This window comes from Equus quagga, chromosome 18, assembly GCF_021613505.1.
Source record: "Equus quagga isolate Etosha38 chromosome 18, UCLA_HA_Equagga_1.0, whole genome shotgun sequence".
NCBI classification, from domain to species: domain Eukaryota; kingdom Metazoa; phylum Chordata; class Mammalia; order Perissodactyla; family Equidae; genus Equus; species Equus quagga.
Genome location: NC_060284.1, coordinates 7017201 through 7033456, shown reverse-complemented (window position 1 = coordinate 7033456; position 16256 = coordinate 7017201).

The window sequence follows — 16256 nt, the reverse complement described above, 5'->3', positions numbered from 1 at the left end:
GACAAATATACAGAATGTGTATCTTCTTTAGGATGCTATTTTTCCCTTCTGAGAGCCTGAAAAGTTGGGCCTGAATTTCAGGTAGGAAGTGTTGTTCCAGGTACTATGACCACAGAGCATAACTCCAAAACGTAGTGACAAGAAACAACCATTTATTTTGTTGATGGTTTTATCAACAAAGGTCAGGAATTCAAATAGGGCAAAATAGAGATGACTTATCTATGCTTTATGATGCCTTGGGTCTCAGAGGAAAGGCTCAAAGACAGGGGACTGGAACCATCTAAAGGCTGGCATGCTTACCTGTCAGGTATTTGATTCCTGCTTGGCTAGCAGCCTCTCCTCTCCGAACGGGTCTCTCCATGAAGTCTCTCCACATGGTAGCCTCAAGGTCACCAGACTTCTTTTCACAGCAGTTCATGACTCCAAAGGCACATGTCCTGAGAGAACAGATAAGGAGAGATGAACAAACACAGAGAGAGAAGCACTATGTCCTCTATGACAACCTCAGAAGTCACACAGCATCACTCCCATCACATTCTAATGTGACAGAAGCAAGTCACAAAGGACTCCTATTCAAGGGGAAAAAACATAATGGACACCACCTCTTGATGGAAAAGTATGTCAACATCACTATAGTTGACACACTCTAAGGTGGTCCCAATGAGACACGAACTTATATAATTCCATCCCCTTGAGCACAAACCTTTCAACCTGCTTCTAACCAACAGAATATGGCAAAGGTGGTAGAATGTCAGTCCTTTGATTAGATTATGTTATAAGGCGACAAATGTTCTTACATCGCTCCACAGAAAGTACTGCTCAAATATGTTATGAACAGAATGTTTGTGTTCCCCCAAAATTCAATTATTGAAGCCTTAACCCACAATGTGAAGGTATTTGGAGATGCATATTTGGGAGGTAATTAGGTATTAGGGTGGGGTCCTCCTGATGAGATTAATGTCCTTAAAAGAGGAGACATCAGAGAGCTTGCTCTTTCTCTCTCTGCCATGTGAGGATACAGCAAGAAGGTGGCCATCTGCAAGAGTAAAAGAGTCCTTACCAGATACGACTGTGCTGGCAGCCTGATCTTGGACTTCCAACTTCCAGAACTGTGAGAAAATAAATTTCTATTGTCTAGGCCACCCAGTCATGGTATTTTGTTATGGCAGCTTAAGCAGGCTAATACGCTATATTATAAGGCAAAGGTGATGGGATGTCACTTCCAGGATTGTATTATGCTACATAAAGCTCTATCTTGGCAGACTGGAAGGAAAGACTATCCTGCTGGCCTTGAGGAAGCAAGTTGCCATGATGTAAACTGCCTATGCCTAGGTCCAGAGGGCAAGTAACTGCAGGCAGCCTGAAGGGGCAGAAGACCTCAGTGCTACAGTTGTAAGGTACTTTGAAAACACTTGAGCAAATTTAGAAGTGGATCCTTCCCTACCAAACCTCCAGGTGAGAATGTAGTCCAGTCAACACCTTGACTGTAGCCTGTTGAGACCCTGAAGCAAAAACTCAGCTAAGCCATGTCTGGACTTTTGACCAACAGGAACTGAGAGAATAAATGAGTATTATTTAAACCATTAAATTTCTGGTAAATTAGTACACAGCAATATAAAACCAATACAATCTCTTTGTACGAAGATTACTCGGGATGATGTGGCCATCTTTGGGGATAGTGTGCCATTTTAAGAAAATACAATCTGACACAATTTTTCATCCTTTTCTGCCATCCCTAAACCTTCAATAAACCTGATGGGCATAGCAGTTGAGGAGACAATCATGGCATAGGAAGAATCATTCTCAAGACCCCAGTAAGTAACTTGCAGAAGTCTGGAGCAAAGGTCCACAGCCAGGCAGCTGGATGAAATAGCAAATAACATCCAGGACAGCTTTGTGCAGCATGCAAACAATTTCCTCAAGGATTCCAGGAAATGACTGGAGTTGGGAATCTGTAAAATGGCAGGACTTCTTATTTCAAGTAGATTTGAGCTTCAGACTGTTGTTATTTGGGCATTCAAGGGAAATGTGATCTAGACTATGGCAAAATCTATGACTTTGTCACAAATGTGTAACTAGAATAGACATATCAGAAAGGACTATCCTTTACGTAAATCTTGGCTATCTCTGCCTAACTTCTTAAATTCAATTATATTTAATCTTTTATTTAGGACTTTTATTTAGTGACCACCCAAAATTTAAATCTCTTTTTAGTCCTATATGTCTTTATATTCATCAAAAAATATTCACATCTACTATGTGCTAGGCTAAAAATATACAGACAAAGCCATCCTCAATGAAGAAATCAAATACGTTCATCAAGCATATGGACTTTTCATGGCTCCTATTACTTTACTCAGGCAATTTTCTTATTGCCTTAAAACACATAAAAACACTGCCTTCATATTTTCTCTTTTGGGAAAATATAATATTGATGATGATAAAAATATCTAGTGGCATTGAGTATATTTTATGTGCCAGACACTGTGCTAAATTTATATTTGTTATCTCTTTTAATCCTCACAACTCTTTGTGGTAGATACTATTGTAATCCCAATTTTACCGATGAGGAAATTGAGAATTAGACTACAAAAGTTGCCTAAGGTGACCCAGCAAGTGAGAGAGATAGGATCGGAGTGACAGAGAATTGATAGAGACAGAATTAGAATATGAAGATTTCCTTTCATATTCAGAATTAGGCGGACTTATAAGAGATTTTAAAAGTCATTTAAACTCATTGCTCTTTAAAGGATTTTTTGCAATTAATTTATTGAGGAAATTATCAACTAACATAGATGTGGTTCAGAATTCTAGCCTCAGCCTGATCCCCTGGGGAGTTCTGGTGCAGGAATTACAACACAGAGTTTGTCCCACCCAGCGGCAAGGGTACTGGACTGTTACACCCCTACATGGGACAGTCATTGGCTGCAAGCTGACGTGGGATAAAGGAAGGAAGAAGGGAAAGAGTATAGCCTCCCAGGCATCTCCAGGTAAGGTGGCTCCCATCAGATTAGGAAAATCCTCGGAAAAAGATGCAGGTAGGTGCCATTAAAAGCTAGCACCTGTGGTAGCCAGAAGTTGGCTACAAGGCCTGCTAAAGGGAATCTGGGCAGGGCTTCAAAGCGTCTGATACATCTGCCAAAGGTTTAGCCAATGCCTGCTTGAAACTTCCAGTGAGAAAGAAGTCACCGTCGCACCCCCTTCCCCTTCTAACAAGGCAGCGCATTACAATCCTTGGACTGCTTCAATTGACAAGTCTTCCTCTTGTTAGACATGGGAAAATGAAGGGAGGTCATTCTAGGACAGCATATGCAAAGGCACAGAGTGTGAAAGAACACAATGGTATGTGTTGTCACCATAGTTAGCACTAAGATTTATTATAGTTAGAACTTACAGTGTGGAAGTAGAAAGTGAAAGAGATGAGTCTAGCAAGGTACTTACAGGACAGACAGCCAGATAATGAAAGACCTACAAGCCTGCTCCAGGACTTGTGATGATGTTGTAAGGTACCACTAAGTGTATTGTAGCAGAAAAGGGAGATGATCATCTCTTGTAGAAAGGCCATTCTGGCAGCAGTGCAGAGAGCAGCCCCACCTCATTACATGAGTGCTGTGGGGCTTTCACAGCGGTGTTTCCTCTGGACCATCAGCTCTTCCAGGACAGGAAACTTGCCTTATTTATCCTTGTATTGTGCCTCAAACGATAAATGATTATGAAACTGAAATGAAGTGAACTGATCATAAGGAAGAGAAATCCTTGCAACAACTCGGATGACATGTGTTAAAGGTCTAAATCAGGAGTCGGCAAACCATAGCCCGGAGGCCTCACCCGCCCTACAGGCCCTTTTTGTAAACAAGGTTCTGTTGAAACACAGCCACAGCAGTGTGTTTCCATATTGTCCGTGGTTGGATTCATGCTATAACAGCAGAGTTGAGTAAGGGCAACAGGGAGCATATGGCTACAAAGCCTAAAATATTTAGTATCCGGCCCTTTACAGAAAAGGTTTGCTGAGCCCTGGACTAAACTGAATCAGTAGTCATGTAAAATGAACAGGTAAATGAACAGGGATGCATGCAAATGATATTTATGAGGCAGATTCTATTGGAGTAGTCGCTACTCGTTGCTCCTAGTTCTTTTTCTTGATAATTATGTACACTGTAGAGGTCAACATTATAAATACGTACAAAAGATTTCAAGTGTCCCAATACATCTTTTGGCAATTCCCATTTACCCTGTCAAATTGAAATTGAACTATTAGTTGCGTAAAGATCCTCCCACTCTGAAGAACATGCAGTGGGGTCCACAGGCCTACAGATCCAAAGTAGAAGCAGGGTCCCATTTGGTCCGCTGAGACTAAGATGGTTCTGCAGTAATGGGACAGTATCAGCCCCGGGGTCCCTTATATAAATCTTCTAAAAGGCTCCCAACCTCTAAATTATTGCCACATTCCTGTTTTCACTGCAGGTCTTCAGAGATGGCCTGAATCTTTTTCACCTCATTAAGCTGCTCTGCACCAGAGTCCTCTAAAAACTTTTCATCTGAAAAGTCCTCATAAGGCCTGAAATTTCTTTTCCCTTCTCTATGTGGTCAGAACATGAAAGATCACAATTCAAAGAAAAAATAAAGAACTGTCATGGTCCTTTTTGTTGGTGTTAATCTCTGAATAGCGGATTTAGGGTGACTATTTTTTTTCAGTTCCTGGTTCTCCACTTCCTGTTTGAATATACACTACAAAGTATCAGTGAAATGCATTTGTAGGACACAGGGAGCCAGTTGCTAGGCCTTTGTATCAGGACTTGAAAGATAAAGGCAAGCTCCTTTCTTTTTCTAAAAAAAAGTAATCTGCAGCCATGGAAACGTCTCATCTTAGTCGTCGTAGCACCCACACCCCCGGATAGGCAAAAAAAGACAACTTAGGTTAAAAGTTGCTTATAAAAAATGGATTTTTAAACATCACAACTTGAATAACAAACCAATGAGGGAAACTTTTCCTCCCTTCCAGGGAATAAATTTATGGAAAACAAAATGACAAATGGTTTATTGGTACTTTTATATTTGAAGATTATTTGCCTCAAATAGTTAGTTGTGTCATTATTTGGAAGAAAGTAAAGTTTAGCCCTACCATACATCATACACCAACGTATTTTTCAAATTAATGAAAGATTTAAGTGTGAAGACAAGCACAAAGACACAGAACTGAAAGAAAATGTGAGTAACTATCTCTCTGATTTTAGAGTGGAGAAGGATTCTTTAAGAATATGAGTAAACACAGAATCTGAAAGAAAAAGTGACAGATTTCAATATATAAAAACTTGACTTCTAGATATCTTAAAATAAAATACTCAAAATCTAAAAACAAGTAACCAACATGGAAATGTTTCAATGGGTATGACTAGAAGTTTTGTCCATTTTCTGCAAGAAGAAACTCATGAAAACATAATTTTAAAAATGAGCATAGAATATGAGGATATTCATAAAGAAGGAATAAAAATGACCAATAAATAAATGAAAAAACTCTCAGACTTGCATATAACTAAATAAATATAAACTAAAACAGCAATAAACCTTTTTTTGCCTGTATATGAACAAAAATGTTTTATTTAAAAGATAGTACACAGATGTATTAATTCAAATGTTTTTGGTTGCAAATCACAGAAAATCAATTCAAAATCACTTAGTGAAAAATTAGTGGACTTTCAAAATTTTTTAAATCTAGAGATAGGTTGGCCTTCAGGCATGGTTGAGTCAGTGATCAAGCTGCAATTCTCTATAATTCTTTGGATCTGGTCTATTCATCAGCATTGTGCTAAAGGAGTTGGCTTTGTGCCATTCAGAAAAACAGGGAGTATCTCTTCTATCAACCTGCCCCATCCTGGCATTCATTCTGATTGGATAAATTTAGCTCATGTGTCCAAGTCTTAGCCAATCACCACGGCCAGGGAAATGGCAACTTCTAGCTGGATTAGTAATGTCCAAGCCTGAACAATCACTGAGGCAAGGGCGATAACAGTTGGATAACTGACTTCAAGCTTTCAGGGCCCATTCTTGGTGTTCAAGGTGGGGTAAATTCTCTTTAAGTCATGTAGCTGATACACAGTGGGAGAAGAGGGACAGACTAGCTATACCCAGGTTCTACAAAGAAACAAGCTTAGTTAGGCACAGTGAGTGGAGCAATAAATTACTTAAATATTTATGGAAAAAATAGACTATAAATATCAAAGTCTTGAAAACGTATCTACCACATTTGTCCCAAAATATCAGATCTTAACATTGATCCTAAGGGAGAAGTCATGGTTAAATACAAAGAACACTATCTAGTAGGTTAGTTTAGGATAGCCAAAAATTAATGTCCAAGAATGAAAATTTAGTTAAATTATGATACACAAATATAATGGTATATTATACAGTCTTTAAATATAATAGTATAGAAGAATACTTACTGATAAGTAAAACCGCTCAAGATATATTGTTAAATGATTAAAACCATGTAATAATCCATGTTGTTACTTGTTTTTAAATTTTGAATATTCTCTTTTAAGATACACAGAAGTCTTAAGAGATTATCTTATTTTTGTAAAACTATATATATATATGTATTCACTGAAAAAGACAAATACATCAAAATATAAATAGTTGTTATCTTTGGATAGAGGAATTATAGATAGTTTTTATTTCTTTTTCATGACTTTCTGTATTTTGTAAATTTTCTTATTATGAATTATTCCAGTAATAAAAAAAATTGTGTTTAGTTTAAAGGAAATAATAAAACAAATTTACATTTTAAAAAGATTTAATGGGAACTGTGACTTTAAGAACGTATTGGTGAAGAATTCCAAGAGTTCCCAAATGCACGTTGAGAGGAAGCCTAGATAAAACCAGAGCTCTAGGAATAAAATCTTTAAATAATCTGCATCTTATTGCTGGAGGAGCGCCAGCATGCAGCCACTCTTCAGTTGTACAGCATTAGCCCACCCGAGAGCCAATATGCTCACTTTATCCATAATGACTCTCCCGCCCTCTGGGGAAGAGCTTAAGGTAAACAAAGCAATACCAAACCTCCCAAGAGGGTTTTCCAACTCCCTGAGGAATCCCCTTTTGAGAATAGGCACAAATACAGTTATACATCTCTGCAAGTGATGGATAATGGCCCAAAATTGCACTATATGTAACTTCAACTTTCATGTAATTGATTCAAAGAGTAGAAGTTGGTCTGGCCTACGTGAAAACGTCTGTACACTGGGCTATAGGATTAACGATCTCAATTGAATTTAATAATTTTTAAAAATCAGTTAAAATATAACTAAATTTACTGATTTCATCTATTGATGTATCATTATCGAGGCACAGACCAAAGATATGCATCACCTAAAGGAGAGCTGCAAGCTTGAAAAGTGAATGGCCCTATATGGTGTGGGAGGATTCCACGCATATTCGCTGTCTACACATAGCTTAATTTCATTGCCGTAGAGTGTTCCCTATCCTTTAATCACCATTAGCCAAAAATGCTGTTGCAAGTGAAGAAAAGGGGAGAGGAGAGCACAAGTTATCAGGGAAAAGTTTACTTTTCTGATTTCTGATTTAAGAGAGCAAAACTCAAGGCATTCATTTATTCAACATCCAATTAATCTTTGTACAGGATAAAGAAGTGGATAAAATGAACAAAAATCCCTGCTCCACGAAAAAGACATTCTAGTGGATATGCAGGCATATATATAAAGTCTAAATAAGCTTCTTTTCCCTCTTGCCTTAATATTTAGGAAGAATGAAAAATGAAATTCTAGATATCCAAGAGAGGTTGGTAAGGATTGAATGACAGATATCACTGGCTAAAAAGAAAACTCGGAGAGCCCATCCTGTCTGAATTCAAGGAAGAAGAAGAGGGAATGGCAAGTCTGTTGCCAAAACCTACCTAAAATTTGTCTTGAGTGCTCCCTTCCATCTTTCTACTGTAACTCACCTAATTGCTGAGCCCTCACTTTCCTACTCCTCAATACCAACCATTCTTTCAGCTGCCTCCAGCAATAGTGGATGACAACAGGATGAGCAATGCCACACACATTTTCTCTTTATGGTTGCTGCTGTGCTTATCAGTGTCTGACCCACATGTACGGATGGATGGGTGGATGGGCGGATGGATGCTTGCATGGCTGCATGGCTTAATAGGTGAAAAAGTAAGTGAATGCAAAAGTGAAAAAAAGCAAATGAAGGCATGAACAGAAGAATAATTAGGTAAAGTAGGGGAAAAGACTGAAAGGTGCTCCATAGGAAGCTTGTGGAGTCAGAAATGGTAAAGATGGGAGAGAAATCATGACCCAAAGATGTGACTGAGGTGACAGAATCTTGGGGGGGAAACAAACAATAAATAAAATTGTAGAACCAAGCCGAAAGGAAAAGGAAAAAGATCTCAGCACACTTAGCGATGAGCAGAGCAGCCGGGGGAGGTTAGAGGCTCAGCTCTGACACAGCCCTGCACCTTGCTGCCGCGAGGACTTCTCTGCCTCTGCAAACAGCAGGCTCTGAGGGCTATGCTGAGAGTGGTGTCAGGCATTCCTGCAGAGAAGTGTTACAAATTCGAGTAAGGGCTGGAATACTGTCCTCCAAGGTGAGATGAATTCTAGGCATTTACAAATAGCCTTTACTATTTTTTGGTAAAAATATATACCTTAAAAATTAAAAAAATAAGAACAAGAAAAAAGAAATTAAAATCACCTGTAATATTCTAATAAACAGAAATATTTTTGAGTTTTATACCAGTTCAATGTGTGTGTACATGCACACATATGTTTATATGTGTTTAGTATAATATTTAATTACATAGTTTAATATAATACATATTTAATATACTTAGATATATTGTTTAATTGCTTAATATTACATATGTTTTTAAATGTATATAAATGTACACACACATATGTATATGCTTTTAACCTGCTTTTTTTCACTTAAATATATTGTAAATACTTCCTTGGTAGGAAACTCTCTTTGGTATTACAATTCTTTATCACCATACTGTTTTATTTTATGGATGTACCACAATTTAATCAATCAATCCTCCATTGTTAGACATTTAGTTTTGTTTTCCTCCATGTTTTGTTATTTAAAACAAAATAATTTAGTTCTGTTTTTTGAATACTGTCTTATTAGTAAAAACAAAGTGTTACTTTCTCTGATTATATCATTATTATAAAATCCTTGTGTTGGAATTGCTCAGTCAAAACAAATTCAGAATGTTAACGTTTTGGATACATGTATCAATTATGATGCCTTCAGTTGCTATTAACAACAACAAAAACCCAATCAACATTTAAATTCTTATTTAAATGGATTAAATAATAAAGGCTTTTTTAATGGATCTTATAAATAGAGTCCAGAGATAACTCGGGTCACAGAATTGGTTTGCTCCATTAGCTCCTCAATGCCACGAAGGACCCTGCTTCCTTGTGTCTCCTGCTCCACCTGCTGTGATAACAGCCTCGTTCTCTCACGGGTACCAAACGGCTGCCAACAACTCCTGGGAGTGATGCGAGATCGGTGAGCCGAGGAGTCGAAAGAAAGATTTCTTAGACTCTCAAGATCTGGCAGTAGTGCTCTTTTATTCAGAGAATAGTGTGGAATAGCATGGGGACAGGACCCATGGGCAGTCAGAGCTTCTGCTGCCACCACTTCTGCTGCCCCCGCTGGCATGGGGACAGGGCCCATGGGCAGGCAGAGCAGCTGCTGCTGCCCCCGCTGGCATGGGGACAGGACCCATGGGCAGGCAGAGCTGGTGCGTGGGGACAGGACCCACGGGCGATCAGAGCTCCTGCTGCTGCCCTGAGTTGAGAGTTAGGGCTAATTTTATAAGGCATGGGTACGTAACTTATTTTTACTGGAAAAAAGAAAAGATGATGTAAAAAGTCATTAAATGATTTCAGTGCAGATGGGGTCTGGTTATTGTGCGGTCATATAACTTTAGATACGAATCTGGCCATATAGATCGGCATGCAGGTGAGGATGCCCCGGGCTTCTCTCCCTGGGGCAGTCCTAATTCATACCATAAAAAAGTCCACTGGGTCATATAGTTTGGCATGTAGGCCAGGTCACCTCGGGCTTCTCTAGCTGGGGCAGCCTTAATCCACATCAGGAGTACATTTTTCCTCCTTTAGGTTCAGAGAAACAGCACATCTTCCCCCAAACCTCTGACAAACATCCTCACCTTCACTCTAGATCCTTTGAGTCATTGAGCACTTGAGCCAAGAACTTTGGCAAAGGGGTTAGATACTGTCAATCTCCAGTCCCACAAACAGAGGGAGTTCAGGTTCCCTCCAGCCTTCGCTAATATTGAGAATTAACCTTTAAAAACCACAATAAAATCAAAAGCTGCCAACTTGACAGGTAAAAAGAGTAGGCCATTATTCTTTCTTTTCTTTTCTTTTCTCTTCTTTCTTATCAGTTTGAACTTTTTAGTTGTGAAAGCCTGGGCTCTCAAGTCAGATTGCCTGTATCTGCATCCTGATTCCCTAAGCAGAGTTGTTTCATCTTAAGTAAATTAGGGAAATTCTCTGAAAAGCAGGAATAATAATAATAGATTCTCCCTCTTGAGTTCTTATGAAGATAAAATGAAATGAATTTTTTAAAACCTGGTAAATGTTAGGTTTTGCTCATAATTAGCATGTTATTTTTAATTAATAAATTGTTATGATCACCTATTCATTCCTTGTGCTCATTTTTCTATTGGGAGTAGCCGTTTTTAATCACACTAAAGGAGGTTTTATTTTACTGTTGGAAATATGCATTCCCTCACTTAAGACAGATATTTAGGTACCTGTATCTTCTTCACTAGTTAAATGGCATCACCTGCAGACACTGGCCATGAGTATCTGAAAAAGTGAAAAAACACTCACTTTAGACAGAATGGAAAAATCAGTCACTGATGAGAAGGTGAGAAAATTTCAGCTTCTCCTCCTCCACTTCCAAGATGCTTTGCACACAAGGCCCTGGGGTTACTATAGCCCCTGGAATCCTAGAACACTAGACTTTCTTCTCTATAGCACTTCAGACAACGCTGCCAGCGACGATGGTTAACGGCCTGACTAATGCAGAAATGAGTCACCCAAAGACACAACTGGAATCGTGAGATAAATGTTATTTGTGAGACTTTTTATAAATTCTACAAATAACTGTAAATCTCTGCCTCTTATTACAATAAATATCTTTAAAACATAAAGAGAATCTTTGGGGGAAAATAAACATAGTGAAAGAAGTCTGTCATTCACAAGCTATGAATACTCTTATCCTAATACAGGAAAGCCTTGATTTACAAAATCCTTATATGAAGCCATTCTTCTAACTGGGATTAGAATTGACATTTTTAGTTTGTTCAGTGTGATTCCCATCTGAATGGTGTTATTTCTGGCAGCCCGATGAGCCACTGTGGAGATTGGTCAAAAAGGATCTGGCTCCCTTCTTCCCTTTTGGATGTTTTCTTCCTCTGAAATTGGTTAGAACAGAGAGCTTTTTTCTTCCATCTCAAAATTCAGCAGTTCTCTGATTCCTGATCAGAGGAGTTCTAAGGAAACCAAACTTATTCCAGCTGTGCCCCCAAAAGCTCCCTCGTTACCCCATGCACGCAGCATGCCACAGCTCCATTACTAATGGGTGCTGTCCGACCTTCACTGGTCCTTATCTCCCATTACACACCAATGGTGATTGTGGAGAGCACTCTATCATGCAAATGGCCCTTATTATCTTAAGCAGAAAAGAAAAAACCCGGCCTTTTAAGAAAGCAGGAAGGTATGCCCTGTTCTGCAATATTTGGCAGTGCTCGTTTTAACTGAATCACTTGTTAGGGCAAAACTACTGTAACCTATAATAAATGTTGAGGTTGTCGAATGCATACTTGTACTGAATTAATATTTTATAGCTTCTCGGCCCTGTGTGGGCTGACTGTTCTACTGGAATGCTCTAGCACCATGGAAACGCTAGGAGATATTTTCTCTTAATTGTAAGAATGTTTGACAGATAACAGTACAGTACCGTGGAATTAAACTCCATTGCTGAAGAATTCTGATCAGCTTATAACCTCTTTTGTTCTATTATTTGAGGAGGGGTTTTTGTTTTATTTTTAAGCATTGAAACATCTGTCCTTGTCCATAATCACTTCTTAAAAACCTTAGTGTCAGTTAAGTGTTGTATTGTCCATATAATTATCATCAGATAGAGGAAGATATCCAGTTATTTTTAGTTAAAATTTTTCCCAATTTTTAAAAATCCAACCTGTGAACTATGATTAAAATCTTTTTTGATGAAATATTTCTTGAAAGAAGAAAATATTCGGCTAACGTCTTTCTATTGCTAAACTGTAATCTTAGTCACAAGTATATTAACCTTAAATTCTAATGCTAAAAAATAGGGTACCTAACTAGAAAAAAATTATTTGTAATTTTTTTGTATTTTCTATTATTTGTATTTTTAAAACAAAATATAAATAATGTGAATTATACATTTTTACGTCTAAGAGACACATGCTATGATTCTACCCTTCCAGTCCAATGAGATGCAATAGGAAATATTTATTGTTTTTGTAAGCGTAAGGCTTCTGAACCACTTGACTCATATTTTACCCTAAAACTCCCATGGGCCTCGGGAATCAAGTTCACAATGGACGTCAAGCATCCAAATCCATAGGCAGAGTTTCCCAGAGAAATAGATAACTACTAGTCATACTTTTTTCTTGCTTGTCCCTTTTCTCAAAAACATTTATAGCCAACTCATTAAAACGCCTTGTCTTCTCCTGTTGTAGCTCTGTGATGAATGGAGGGCTCTGGCTCTCCGCCGCTAGAAGAATGAAGTCTTTCACTCCAGCCTCTGGCCTCTCTCAGGTCCCCTCACTCAGGTCCCTCCTCAGCACTAGTCCTCACTCAGGAGTGTTCTGACTCATCACCACCAGGCCTAATGAGGGACAGAACCTTGGGAAGTGCAGCTCATCATCTGACTCGACTGTCTTCTCTTGTAGCTTTTACTCCTTCTCTCTTTACAGAGTTGAGAAGTGAGGAGTAGCTAAGAAGGCAATACTCAAATATTCAGTTGAAGATTGGTGGAGAAAAGCTGTGAACACCTTAAAAATCTTTCTCCTATCACAGTGAGTTTACTGAGGGAAGAGATTATTTCCAGTTGGGAGTGATCAGGAAAGATTTTATGGCAGGAAGGATGCTTAAACATAAAGTGTGCATGCGTTAGTCAGGAAGAGTAGTAACCCAAGGTGGAAAGAGTCACTAAGCAAAGTGCACGGGGCAGAAAATGGTCCTCAAAGGCGTCCACATCTTTATCCCCAGAATCTATGACTATGTTCATGTGGCAAAAGTGACTTCATAGAGGTGATTAAGTAAGGCGTTTTGAGATGGGGAGATCAGCCTGGATTATCCAATTCGACCCTAACTGTCACAAGTGTTCTTATAGGAGGGAGGCAGGAATGAGAGTCAGAGAAGGAGATGTGAGGACAGAAGCAGAGGTCAGTTATGTAGTCTCTAGAAGTTCGACAAGGCAAGGAAATAGATTCCCCCCAGGACCTCCAAAAGGAACACAGCTCTGTGACATCTTGATTTTAGCCTACTGAGACCCATTTTAGACTTCTAACCACTAGAATTATAAAATAGTAAATTTGTGTTGTTTTAAGCAATGAGTTTGTGGTTATTTGTTACAGCAGCAATAGGAAACTAATTCATAAAGGCAAATGGGGAAATGTGTGCTATTTGTAAAGAATAGTAAGCAATTCAGAGTGGCCGGTGCATAGGGATATTCAATGGAGGAAAAGGTGGGAAGAATAATAACAAACAAGAATAATGATAACATTTTGCTTCCTGCTTAAGTGCTTTCATATTCATTGTTTTAAAAAGAATTCCCACAGCAATCTTTTAATACAGGCATTATGATACCCTCCAATTTAAAGATGAAGTAGCCAAGGCTCGTGAAGTTCGTTGCTTTGCCCAAGCTCACAGTTCTGTGAGTGTTAGAACTGGGCAGGAGCCGAGGTTCACCAGCTCCTCGCCTCTCTCACTGCACCATATCCCTTGTTCACGCCAGGCCACTCATTTCAGAGAGGTTTGAACGTCAGGCCAAAGGGCATAAAATTTATTCTCCAGCAATAAGTTCTAAGTTTCTAAGCAAGGAGTGGCATAGTTAATTATCGTAACAGCATAATATAAAGTAGCTTAGAAAGGGAGGAAAAAAATCTAGAGACTGGTTAGGCTAATGGAATAGTCCAGGGGACAGGAAACAAAGGCCTGAGCTGAGGCCAGCAGTGGGACTAGAGAGAGGCACATTGTTTCATACAAAGTGGGGAGGGCAAGGGACAGGTGAAAAGAGGAGAAGGAAATTCATCTTTCTGGTTTATTACCGTAGGAAAACTTACCATTTTCTAACATGTATGTATCTGTTGAACAATAACTTAGTGTACATTTAAGTAGGCTTTATAGATATAAATTATAAGAAAAAATTAGGTTTTTAACTCACATCAGACTATTTAACTTTCCAAATTTCCATTTCAGAAGATTTAAAAAAAATACATGCTTAAAAAATAAATAAATCCCAATACTGTGTTTCTTACAATAACACCTGAGTTCTTTGCATCTCCTTGAGGTCAAGTATCTGGCCACCAGTGAAAACTGAGAATAGAAAAGTGTCGCTCTGTTCTTCTCACAATAACGGCAACACTCTCTAAATTGTCACCTTTCTGACAGGTCTTTCTTGATGCCATCCATTTCTCACTCTCTGACCTGTTTCTATTCCCTTCGTATGCCATTGGCAAGCTACAACAACGTCTTTGGGTGGTCATTCTTGTCATATATCTGAAACATTTGATGCTGCATCATGACATGTTATTTATTGCTGTTCTTCATCTGTCAGTTCTCATCATGCCCAACTTTCAATCTTTGATTGCCTTTTGTGACCCTCATTCTTAGATGCCTTCACACCTTTTTTCTCTTTTACCTCAAAGAGTTCAGTCTCACAAATAACATTTACTGCATGATTCTGATACTGGCCTGAGTAGGCTGAGTAATGGTCCACCAAAGATGTGTATGTGTTAAGCCCCAGAACGGATGACTGTGTTACCCTATATGGTAAAATGTACCTGGTAAATTTGCTTAAGGATCTTGAGATGGGGAGATTATCCTAGATCATCCAGGTGTGGCTGATGTAATCACAAGGGTCCTTATAAGAGAAAGAGAAAGAGAAAGAGAGACTCAGAAGAGAGATGGAGACAACAGAAGCAGAGATCAGAGAGGAGAAAAGACGCTGTGCTTCTGGGTTTGAAGATGGAGGAAGGGACCACAAGCCAAAGAATATAGGTAGCCTCTAGAAACTGGAAAAATCAAGGAGACAAATCAGGAGACCCTCCAGGAGGAACACAGCCCTGTGAATCCAATTTAGACTTCTGACCTCTAGAACTGTAAGATAAGAAATCTCTGTTGCTTTAAGCCACTATGTGATTATTTGTTATAGCAGCAATAAGTAACAAACACATTGTTTCAACAGAAAAAGAAATCTCAAATGTTTCATCTTTTTTGTGTATTTAAATTGAGATAAGAAATTAAGTATCTCAATTAAAGTGGTCTCTCATCATCTTAATTATTATGCATTACTGCTTTTCCTCAGTTACTGAAAGAAAATGTTCCAGCTAATTGTTTCATCTTGCAAGGTCCGTGTGGAAAACCAAAGACCATGATCCATCCTGTAATCATTTGAGAAATAAGTAATTTAAAACCCATTCAAAACTTCATACATGATGCCACTCGTCTTGTGTGACCTAAAATCCTCCATAGGAGCCATACAGAAAATTCTTGAGTTAAAAACTGTGGTGAAACTAAAATGCTGTCTTACTCAGTCAAATAATACTAGAATTGAAAAAAATAGCAGAAGATTTAATATTATAAAAGTAATATATTAGGAACCCACATTTCCTTCAACTTTACTCAAGATGGAATCTTGTATTCTCTTGATCCCAACATAACAGTGCAAGATCTACAGTTTACTTGGAATCCTCTCTGATCAAATTACTAAGAGAGGAAAAGGGAACAAATGGGAAGCAAGAGGAGGATTACATGAGTAGGGAAGAGAGATGAGGAGAGGCATTAAAAATCACATTCAGATCCTTGGAAATAACTTGATCTGAAAGCAACAAACTTTTATTTACTCCTACACCCAACCAACGGGAGAGATGAGGTGGAGTAACTGTCCTCACACAGACCAATGTCATTACAGGAAAGATGGGGTACATG